The sequence below is a fragment of the Gymnoscopelus braueri genome, assembly GCF_963280865.1.
Source record: "Gymnoscopelus braueri genome assembly, chromosome: 5".
Taxonomy (NCBI): domain Eukaryota; kingdom Metazoa; phylum Chordata; class Actinopteri; order Myctophiformes; family Myctophidae; genus Gymnoscopelus; species Gymnoscopelus braueri.
In genome coordinates this window covers 32,115,666-32,126,894 of record NC_137606.1, presented here as the reverse complement: position 1 = coordinate 32,126,894, position 11,229 = coordinate 32,115,666, and positions in this window count along the sequence as shown.

Genomic DNA, 11,229 nt, shown 5'->3' with positions numbered 1-11,229 from the left:
GACAGCAACCCTCCCCCTGGCCTATTCCCATGGATTGGCTCCACCCACCTCACCTGTTCTCACTCACTCTCAAACCCTAACCACACCTGTCCTAACTCACTCCTCATTAGAGGCCTGCTATAAATACTGCTTGAGTGCCTGTCCCTCCAGTTATTGTTTGTCAGCAGCAGCAGCAACAACTCCTCTGTCCTGGTCTGGAGTCTCAGCAGGCCTGGGTTATGCATCATTGAAGTGAGTTCTGTGGCCAATTTGTGAATCTTATGTTGCATTATATTGCCTTGTGATAAATGTAATTAATGTTAGTTCACCTGCTTGCCTTGAAAACTTAAGAGGGGATTGTGTGTAATGTGCAGTGCACATAATGTGCTTAGCAGTAATCAAGGAAAACAAGGAAATGCAGTAAGTTAAAGGGATATTTCACTTTCAAAAAAACTTTTGGTCATTTTATCGTCTACTCAGGCTTTTGTGAGCCCCCCAGACCGTTTTTAAGTTGCTTGATTTAGAATTTAGATATTTGATAATCATTTTATCAAGACACGCCCCCTTCCTATACAAACCCATTGTAACTTCAAACTCCATTTTTAACCTGTTAGATTCATCAAAAACACCCGTCCTTGGTTCTGGTGACTCACCCTGCCCTCCTAATACGCGAGGGGGCCGTACTTTTTTAATAACTTTTTTCTTTTATTTTATTTCATTTTTTTAATGTATTTCATTTTTTTCATTTTCCAAAAAAAGTATTAAAAATACATGAAAAAAGTTATCGAAAAAACACGGCCCCCTCGCGTATTAGGAGGGCAGGGTGAGTCACCAGAACCAAGGACGGGTGTTTTTGACAAATCTAACATGTTAAAAATGGAGTTTGAAGTTATAATGGGTTTGTATAGGAAGGGGGCCGTGTCTGATAAAATGAATATCAAATATCTAAATACTGAATCAAGCAACTTAAAAATGGTCTGGGGGGCTCACAAAAGCCTGAGTAGATGATAGAATGACCAAAAGTTTTTTTGAAAGTGAAATATCCCTTTAACTTGGAGAATATTGTGCAATGTGTTTAGTGCTCTGGTGTATTAGTGGTAGGCCACTCCTCCTTTAGAGTGCTACTCAACATTGTCCTAATTGTTGTTCATTGTTTATGTGTTTGTATAATAATTATGTGTTTCTGTTTTCATAGTAAAAAATCATAACCGAGAAGCCTCATCACCTCCTTGCCCAATAACAATATGCTCATGTGTGCAACGGAAATAAATGGCTTAAACGGAACTCAATTGTCAAACATTCTTGCCGATGCTCCATGGTGATGTTCAAATAACCTGTGAACCAGAACTCTCTTATATGTGGTAGTTTACCACCTGAATGGCCTCTAGATGTCTGTCATTTATTTGCATATCTTACTACTATATAATTGACAAAAGCTCCGAAGTTCGGCAGGGATTCGCAAGCACAGGATCACTCCACATGCCTCAAAGACCCGTCACAGACTGTTGATCAGAGCTATGGCTATGTTTTAGGCATTTTACCCCACCTCGATCAGTGATCGGACTCTCGGTTTGATTGATTCTCTGATTCGCCTATCAGACCTCAGACTGATCTGGCAGGTTGCCATAGCAACCAGATACATGAAGTCTGACCTCTTTGCCCGTGGGGAGGGGTGACCGCGGGGGGTGCCGCGACGGGACCCGCGACGGGGAGGAGCGGGGGGGGACAGGACGTGCAATAACCCCAAGTTTGCAACTACTTTCGTCTGCGCCCTTCACCGGGTATGGTCTAGTGGTCTTAATCAGGATAAGCAAACCCAAATTTTTTCTATCTATGTCGGCATGTAAACACTTTGTTGGTTTTAAAGCATGTACACCTAGGTCGGGGGTCTGCAACCTGCGGCTCTGGAGCCACATGAGGCTCTTTAGCCCCTCCCTTGTGGCTCCCTGTAGCTATAGAAAACATTATATGGAAATGTACATTTATTGGCATGGCACCAGCCAGGTGGCTTGTGTAAACAAACCAGTGTGTGATTTCCTGCTATGCTAAGGATACCAAATGCAAAAAAACAAAGAATTGAATAGTTCATGGCAGGGGTCATCAATGTGTTCGTACACGGACAAACGTGTCCGTCGCAAGACTTGTCCGTGTCTGTAGCTTCCCTCCAGTTGACATATACGATCACAAGGTGTTCTTTTACAGAACTTTAATCATGATGGCAGCTACAGTGTCCGCTGCAAATCTTTGATTAACAAGAATGAATATGACTTGACAGTCATATTATTAGCAGATGCATGCTGTATTGTGTGTGTGTGCGGCTTGTCAGCGTGTGTGATTGTTATCATAGACCTGCTTGTTTCTCGCCTAATCGCCCTGAAGGGCTTTAAATTTCAATAATGACTACCTCCCCATGCATTATCCCGCTTATTACACGGCTACTTAATAAATACATAAATACATTTACCCAAAAGTAACAACAAAACGAAGTATTTCCTTGCTTACGGCAATGAAAGTTTTCCATAAGTATTGGGCTGGGCGGACAAGTTCGCCTCGGAAAACAAATGAGAAAATAAATAAAAAACTCGCCCCAAAACACACAAAACACACTATATACTGCCGATTTTCCTGTAATACCGCCGGATTTGCCCAGGGGCGACTGTGTTTTGGGGCGAGTTCTGGTATTTCCCCCGTTGTTGAGCCACATTGAATGTGCGCCGCTAAACGCAAATTATGTTTTTTATGTAAGTGTTGGCAACCTTCTTAAACAACACACGGGTCTTCCCAACAATAGCGAAGATTAAAGTCAGGGTGAACATGGCCAAATAATAACTTAATAGTCCAACTAGGTCTAAGGAAGCACGCTAGCATTTAGTCTGTAGTCCGCAATCAGGACTGAGAAGCCTTGATTTCCTCAGGGAGGGGAGGGGGCGGAAGGGGTGGTACTGCGGACGACGGGCCGTCTCCCCATTGGCTTAAATGGGGAAGTGTCCCCAATGCTCCCCATTGGCTTAAAGTAGTGAAGGACAGCCAGGACAGCCAATGACAAATAGGTGTCGCGGATGAAATAGATGTCGCAGATGACGATGTCTCTGTCTCTTTGTAGAGCAGATTGCATCTGCTAAAAAAAAATATTACTAGAGCCAGCAGTGGCTGACTTGCCAGTCTCCAGGTTCAGAATTGATATAACTCGTATTTAATTAATGCAGAAATACCAGTGGTGTAAAGTAACAAAATACAAGTACTTATAATACGTGTATACTTTATTTGAGTTTGTAGCCTATTAATCACAACTTTCATTGTAACTTCAATACATTTAAAATATGAAGAATATTAAAAAAATCAGTTTTTCAAGCTTATAATGACCGGTGGATGATGTCAATATGACAATTCATTGTCTTTAATGCTTTGAAAGGTTCAAAGCCATAAGTTCAATTTAGAAAGAAGAAGAAAGTGAAGCAGAAATTAGACATAAGTACAGAGATGGCCATGGAAATAATTATAATAAACTTTACTTTTAAAGCAATTTTTGAAACAGGGTTACATAGTGCTCCATCTACGCCTTCCCTCTCAGCTTTCATACTTAATATCTTAATAAAATAAAATAAAGTAGTAGGGATAAGGACTAACCACTTTCCCTCTTAAAAAACACAGCATGTGTTCTCCATCGTGTCTACAGCACTAGTATACTGTACATTTACGACTGTACAAGCCGGCATGTTGATGACACCTGGTTCATGGACAAAGTTGTTTGCTTTCACTGCCAATGCTGCTAGATTACTTGTATGTTTGATCTGCGGCGAGAAGTTATCAAACAACAAAAGTGATGTTGATATTATTATAATGTTGTAATATTGTAATGGCAATGAACCTTAAAACACCAAATAGCGCACTGCAGAGTAGTCATGTTGTGCGCCATGCTCTCTAAAGTGCTGATCCTGCTGTGAGCAATATAATATTTTGACAAAAACAAAATGAATGCTCCTTTAAATGTTTAAATTTGTATTTTGTAATTTGATAGGCTAATATACACTTAATAGCCTGTGTTACCTTCATTATTAGGCTAAAATAGGTTGTGTGGCTCCAGACAGATTTTGTATTTATGTTTTGGTCTAAAATGGTTCTTTTGACTTTAAAGGTTGCAGACCCCTGACCTAGGTTCTTGTGAATACACACGGTGTTAGTGTCATCTTACTTGAAGCCGTCATTGAGCATCGCCAGTCTTTTCAAGGCCCCCAGTAGAACGCCTCTGTAGGCCGCCTCGGTGCTGTATGTCCTATTGGGGCTGTTCTCTAGGCTATTCATCACCAGAAGGTCAACAGGGTCTGTACTATATACATCTGAACATGACAATACATTAAAAACAGTAGTTAAAAACACAAGAGAAAACAATATGTTACCCAATTGCACAACAAAAGGATGGGGTTATTTATTTTACATACACTCGCAGAGACAAGAAATTACAACAGAAGACTGCCCAGCAGCAACTAAAATAAAAACATTAAATACTTTGTAAGAGGTTCCGAGGCATACGTACTTTCAGTGAGAATGCCAGGAATCAACAGCAGAGCAGCTGGAAGGAGAGCAGACAGCAGCATTGTGTGGGTTGGTTCCAATATCAGCCTTACTACCTCTGTACTTCCCTCTGATCGCGCTTTTATATCAGACTAGTAGAGGCAATGCTTAGGCTACATACTGAAAAAGTGCTGACTGTATTTACACCGAACAAACATTTGGTTGCAATAATAACACCAGTTTAAATGTCATTTCAATGTTAAGTAAAACCACACAATACATTGCCAGATTTTGCATTACAGATTTTACATCAGAGGGAATTGCAAATATACTTGACACACTTTAGCACATTAGCTAATCAGTTGGCCCTATTTCAAGGTAACTCAATGACACTGCAGGTGGTCAACATTTATGAGCCAGGCAGACTGTTAATCTTCTGTTTTACAAGAACAATTATCAGTATGTTTTAAAAATTATTAACATAGTGACAAATACTTTGCATTGTAATGTAGCCTACAGTTTCATGGCACCCTGTTTTCTCATAGAAAGTCCTACAGATAAAAGGTATGCTACAAACTTCAGCATATTAGTGAAGCAGTGGTTCTCAACCTGTGGGTCGGGATCCCCAGATCCCCACATAAGGATAATTCCTTTAACAGGTCTGTTCATGAAAGTCCTTGCGGTCTTGTTTCCAATGAGGGCCTGTGAGCAATTTCTTGCTCTTGGGGGGGTCAACACATGACCGTGAAGTGACAATTTAAGGACTTTTAAGACCTTGATACCAGAAATAAAGAAGAAAATTTGCCAAATTGTCAAATTATATAAGAAAGAAGCAGAAATTGTGAAAATAGCCAATCTACAAGCTCACAACCCCTTGCAACGCGAGGGGTTGTGAGCTTGTAGATCGGCTATTTTCACAATTTATGTGCGAAACCGAGTCAAACTAAATGTAAATGCCCCAACTCCTACATTCCAGGTGCTTATCATGGTGGGGGGTCCCCACTTCAAATATGATTATTTTGGGGGGTTAAAGCCTGAAAAGGTTGAGAACCACTGATCTATAGAATGTTTCTCAGAGTTGCTAAATGTAATTAAATGTGAAGAGTCTGTGTTCGGGATGCATCAATGTGATATTTGTATTTATATATACACAAATATTATTTAATTCATTATTTATTGATAGTATATATTAGACAGACAGAGAGAGACAGAGAGAGAGACGAGGAGTGACACCCAGCAAAGGTCGTCGGGATCGGGACTCGAACTGCATTGCAGCCTAGGTGCCCGGACCGCAAGGCCAGCGGTCCAGGCCCATCAATGTGATTTAAAATGTTGGATTTATCTTTGGTCCTTTGCACCTCTGCTTTGATACAAACCACCACAGTAATGTGTATCTTCTCTTTTTGGTCTTGATGTTATGCCACAAGGGGTCTCTCTACTCCCTATGCTCACCAGTAGCATTGACTTGATCTCTGCTTCCACATTATCACTTCTACCTCATTACATTTTACATGTTGTCATCATTCCTAATCCAGATTTTAACAGGGAAAATCTTGAACAAATGGAAAACTCTTTGATGGAGCACTTATGGGAGATTCTGTAGCCTACTTTCTACCTGGAGTGTACTACTGTGGTGTTGGACCTGTCCAAAGGACACACACGCACGCACGCACGCACGCACGCACGCACGCACGCACGCACGCACGCACGCACGCACGCACACACACACACACACACACACACACACACACACACACACACACACACACACACACACACACACACACACACACACACACACACACACACACACACACACACACACACACACACACACAGTTGTGTTTTTCAGACATGTTAACCACTTATGTGCCATTTACTTGGTTGTACACTGACATTACAGCGTAATTAGCTGATCTACAAGCTCACAACATGTTGATGTGCTATTTTCCCTTTTTTTTGGGGGGGGGGGGTACATTATTGACCATCTTTGTCTTGATTAGAGGACAGGTGGTCAGTCTGGTGGATGACACAGTTCCAGGACATTCTCTAGATACAGTATAGAGAACGGAAGGAAGACAGGCGTGATATGTAGGGGCAAGCATTAGGTCAGTTAAACTGAAGAGGGGGTTTAAGGAGGGAGGACAAGGTGGAAAAGAGCTTCCTTGGGATAGAGGCAGAGGACTGAATCTTAGCGCAATAGAAAGTGGACTCAGCAGTGGATAATGAGGGAGAAAGACGAGAGGAATGAATGAAAGTGGGAGAGGTCATCTAATTGGCCAGTTTTGCACCACTTCCTTTCAGCTGTCCTAAGATGTGTTCGCACAGCTCTGAAGATTTCAGATAACCAAGGATCTATAGCAGCCAACAGGCATGCCGGCTTGGTGGAGAGAGGGTAGTGAGTAGTGACGGTCAAAGACCGTCAAAGTCAGTTGAGAGGGAGGGTAAGGAATCAGAGAAGGGAAGAGAGGAGAACATAGAAGACGGGATTTAGAGACCTCATGTTCCGTTGAGTGGTGACAGTTTGACGTTGGGTATGTTTAGGTGAGAAAGTGGAAAGAGAGATGGAGAAGTGGTGGTCAGAGACAAGGTTCTATGACATTCATTTTCACTTTTTTTTATTTTTTATGTTTTTTGGGGGGTTTTATGACCTCAATTACACCCCAAAAAACTGAACTTTGAACATTCAGTGGATTTTCTGTGGTCTTGTTTTTTTTAAATAATTAGGCTGAAAAGTAATCTGTGATTGGCCCTTGGACTGTGAAGTCATAGGCCATTAATCCCACCCACTCTCCTCCTTGCCCCTCCCCTCCCCTATCCTTTCTTTTGGGGGGGGTGGAGCAGAGGTGATGATTGACAGGCAAAATCCCAGCGACACCCGCAGGCAAAGATTTATTTTTCATTGCAGTTGAAAAGGCAGACAAAAGAGAAGTAATACGAAGACACTTGTTTGTGGGTAAGATGATAGTATAGTATGACTTGTTTATTTTGCACATGTAGCTTTATTTTACAATAATGGTGTCGAAGATTTCTGGATCAATCAGGACGCTGAGACTAGTTTGAGTATCTCTAAGTGTTACGATTACATGAATATAGGACTGACATATATCTGCTTGACCCAGTAAATACATAATGTTGAATCCCTCTCATCTGCGTAAGCACATACTGATACACTTGATGCCATGGCCATCACCTACTTTATCAGATAAAGGCTGACTGGCTGACGTCTGGGCACAATGATACGAGATGGATGCTGTGTTTCCACTCATTCTGTTCTTTACCATGTCCTGTGCACAATGATACGAGATGCATGTGCATTGTGTGGTGTTCCTACGCATTCTGTTCTTTACTATGTCTCATATCTTCCGCTCACGTGTCCAGTACTGTATATTCTCTTTCTCTATGTGTGTAATAAACTTCAGAACTTGTTGTGTGATACTGCCTGGTGTCATCTTGTTCTCCAAGCTCGCTACTCAACTGAACGATCACTCACCCTTAGTTAGGACCACATTCAATCAATCAATCAATCAATCAATCAATCAATCAAACTGAATTCACAACACTAAGATAGAAGGCTAACACTTTGTCATAAGGGGCACATTCATACATGTAATTCATTCATTAAGGCTTAATTAATGATGGATCATTAATGGTTAAGTCACTATGATTTAACTAGCCTGGGATCAATACCATGTTCGGGTTTCTGATCCGGTCAGGCGGCCGGAACCCGCACAAGCCGGAACCACAGGTGCCTGTGCATCACCCCAAAATAATTCCCTGCGATCAAGGGCATTTTAATTTTAGAGTGGCATAGTAGCTTCAGACATACTGGTGGGGGGCAATGTTAAGTCAACCTGTTTATACCCCACAAAGATGTCCGCCGCTACCAAAGGACACTTTTTGACACCCCCTTCAGGATTTTTCGCACGCACTATAACTCTTGAACCATAGTTCATAAAGTCACGTCTCTGCCTCGCTCCTCCTCGCCTTCAGCCCTCCACATCCTGGTGCTGTGGCCTCTCTTTACTCGGCAGTACCACCAGAGGTCTCCATAGCACACCACAGCACACCTCAGCACACCTGTCTCCCATTCTCAATCTTCCCACCTGGTCATCATCTGCAATCACCCCCAGAGGCTACAAGATCCTGGCTTGCATGCAGCTCAGTGTCAGATCTTCACCAGTAAATGGTTTGTAAAATATAGCCAGCCTTACCTAAATAATGGTATTGTAGAGCTAGCCAGTTTAACTTTACGTAGTTACTGTGCACTTTCCCTCCTTGTGAATCTATCACTGACCCTACTTCTCCTCTCTTCTCCAGTGTCCGGGATTCCTGGATGAGTTGTGCCAACCTGTGGAGCCCTCACCCCTCTTCCCCCCACCTCATTCATTAACCTGCTGTTAATAAACTCGCCCCGGTGGGCTTTAACCCTTTATTGCCTACTCCTTGCTGTGTGTTTGTGTCACACACACACACACACACACACACACACACACACACACACACACACACACACACACACACACACACACACACACACACACACACACACACACACACACTTACTTACTTGCTTATGGCAGTCCATCGATGTCGATGATGACATTGCTCCAAAAGCATAATGTTGGGTTGGTTATTATGGTTGGTTTCGCCTGTGCATAGCCAGGTGGCTGCTCAGACCGATGCGTGATCCGCAGACTTTGTCACAGGAGGGGCAGGGGAAGGCAGCAGTGGTGGTCGGTGGACCTTTGGCACGTTGGTGCCTCTGTGCACGCCGCTGTACTCTCCTCTCTGTGAACTTCTCCTGAAGATGAGTGATTCCCCGGTGGCAGGTAGAGCTCCAGGTGTGGCGATCAACAGCCAGGGACTCCAGTGCTGGTGGATTAATGTCACACTTCTTCAGGAGGGTTTTGATGTGGTCCTTGTAACGTTTTTTCTGGTCCCCAACAGACCTTTGACCATCTAGGAGCTGGCCATACAGGATCTGTCGAGGCAGACGTTGGGCTGGCATACGGATCGGACATGCCCGACCCATCTCAGGTGTTTTAGTCCAAGGAGCGCTGTGATGCTGGTTGTGTTGGTCCGGTCATATATTTCAATACACACACACACACACACACACACACACACACACACACACACACACACACACACAGGTCATAACAACTCCTACAGATTTTGTCCAAAACTCACATTATCTCTGGGGGTCATGTGATCAAGATGTATATGTTAGATTTTTCAGATCCCATTCCAAGTGGCTACGACCAAAGTTTGCGGGCCCAGGGTAGGCAACCCGGCCTGGAGCACACTTTTCTTATTTGTGGTTAATTCTGTTCTAAGGGTGGCCAAACAGAGGTAGAGTAGAAGTAACGGCTCACATTTGTCTTTTTTGTTGATTACACATACACAGTATAAGCCTGTGTAAATAAATGTATACATAACATATGTATTTCATTTACTTAAATTACATTAAATTACATTATATTACAGAATGTGTGTGTGTGTGTGTGTGTGTGTGTGTGTGTGTGTGTGTGTGTGTGTGTGTGTGTGTGTGTGTGTGTGTGTGTGTGTGTGTGTGTGTGTGTGTGTGTGTGTGTGTGTGTGACTGACAGACACATAAAGAAATTGACATACATAAAGAAATTAACCAGCAAGTCTTTCTACATATAGCTTTGTTCCATTAAAGACCTCATCATTGGACACCAGGTAAGTCCTCCTTTGAATTCCTCAGTGTGTGTGTGTGTGTGTGTGTGTGTGGGGGGGGGGGGGGGTGTCTGTGTGTTGCAACTTCCAGTCCAGTCTGAACGTGTCGGGTCTGTCTGCTCACAGCTGATTGTGTCTCAGAGAAATGTGGCTCCTGTTGACTTGTTCTGGCATGTTGTTGTCATGTTTGTCACATCCCCCCCAAACGTTTGTGAGGAATGCACCAGGTATAGGCCTATAGGCTATCTACCACTATCTGACCATGAAAAGTGCAGTGTGCCTCATTTCAAATAGCATAGGGACAAATAATGTGAGATAGGCTATGAAACTAAATGTGATGTGTAGGCTATGTGATTCATTCCCAGTGGTGAAAAGTACATTTACTCAAGTACTGTACTTAAGTACAATTTTGAGGTATTTTTACTTTACTGGGTTATTTCCAATTTTCAATACTTTTACTTCTACTCCACTAAATCTTAGAGGCAAATATTCTACTTTTACTCCACTACAATTATCTGAAACTTTAGTTACTATGTAGATTTATATTTGTATTCCCACATTATCCACTTAAGCTCTATATATATTTCTGCTATTTTCAAAAGATTTGTACATTTTGAAAACTTTAAATGGGACATATCTGCATAATGAGTACTTTCTACTTTTGGTACTTTAAGTACATTTTGATACCAATACTTTTGTACTTTTACTTTAGTAAATTCTGAATACCAGACTTTTACTTGTAACAGAGTATTTCTACATTGCGGTATTGACACTTTTACTCAAGTAAAACATTTTGAGTACTGACAGAATACAGTAGACATACCAATGTCGGTGTAACAGCTACAGCAGCCCCTCTGTTACGCCCTGTCCGATGCGATGCTGCTCTCAGTGGATGCTGTGAGGCGTTGCCAGGTTTTGAGAGAGAAACAAGCAACCAGGTCTATGAAAACAAGGCCAAAAGAAGCGAGCCATTCGCCCTTTAAACACGCCATGCAACACGTTGTGAGCTAGTTGTAGATCTGCTATTTTCACAAT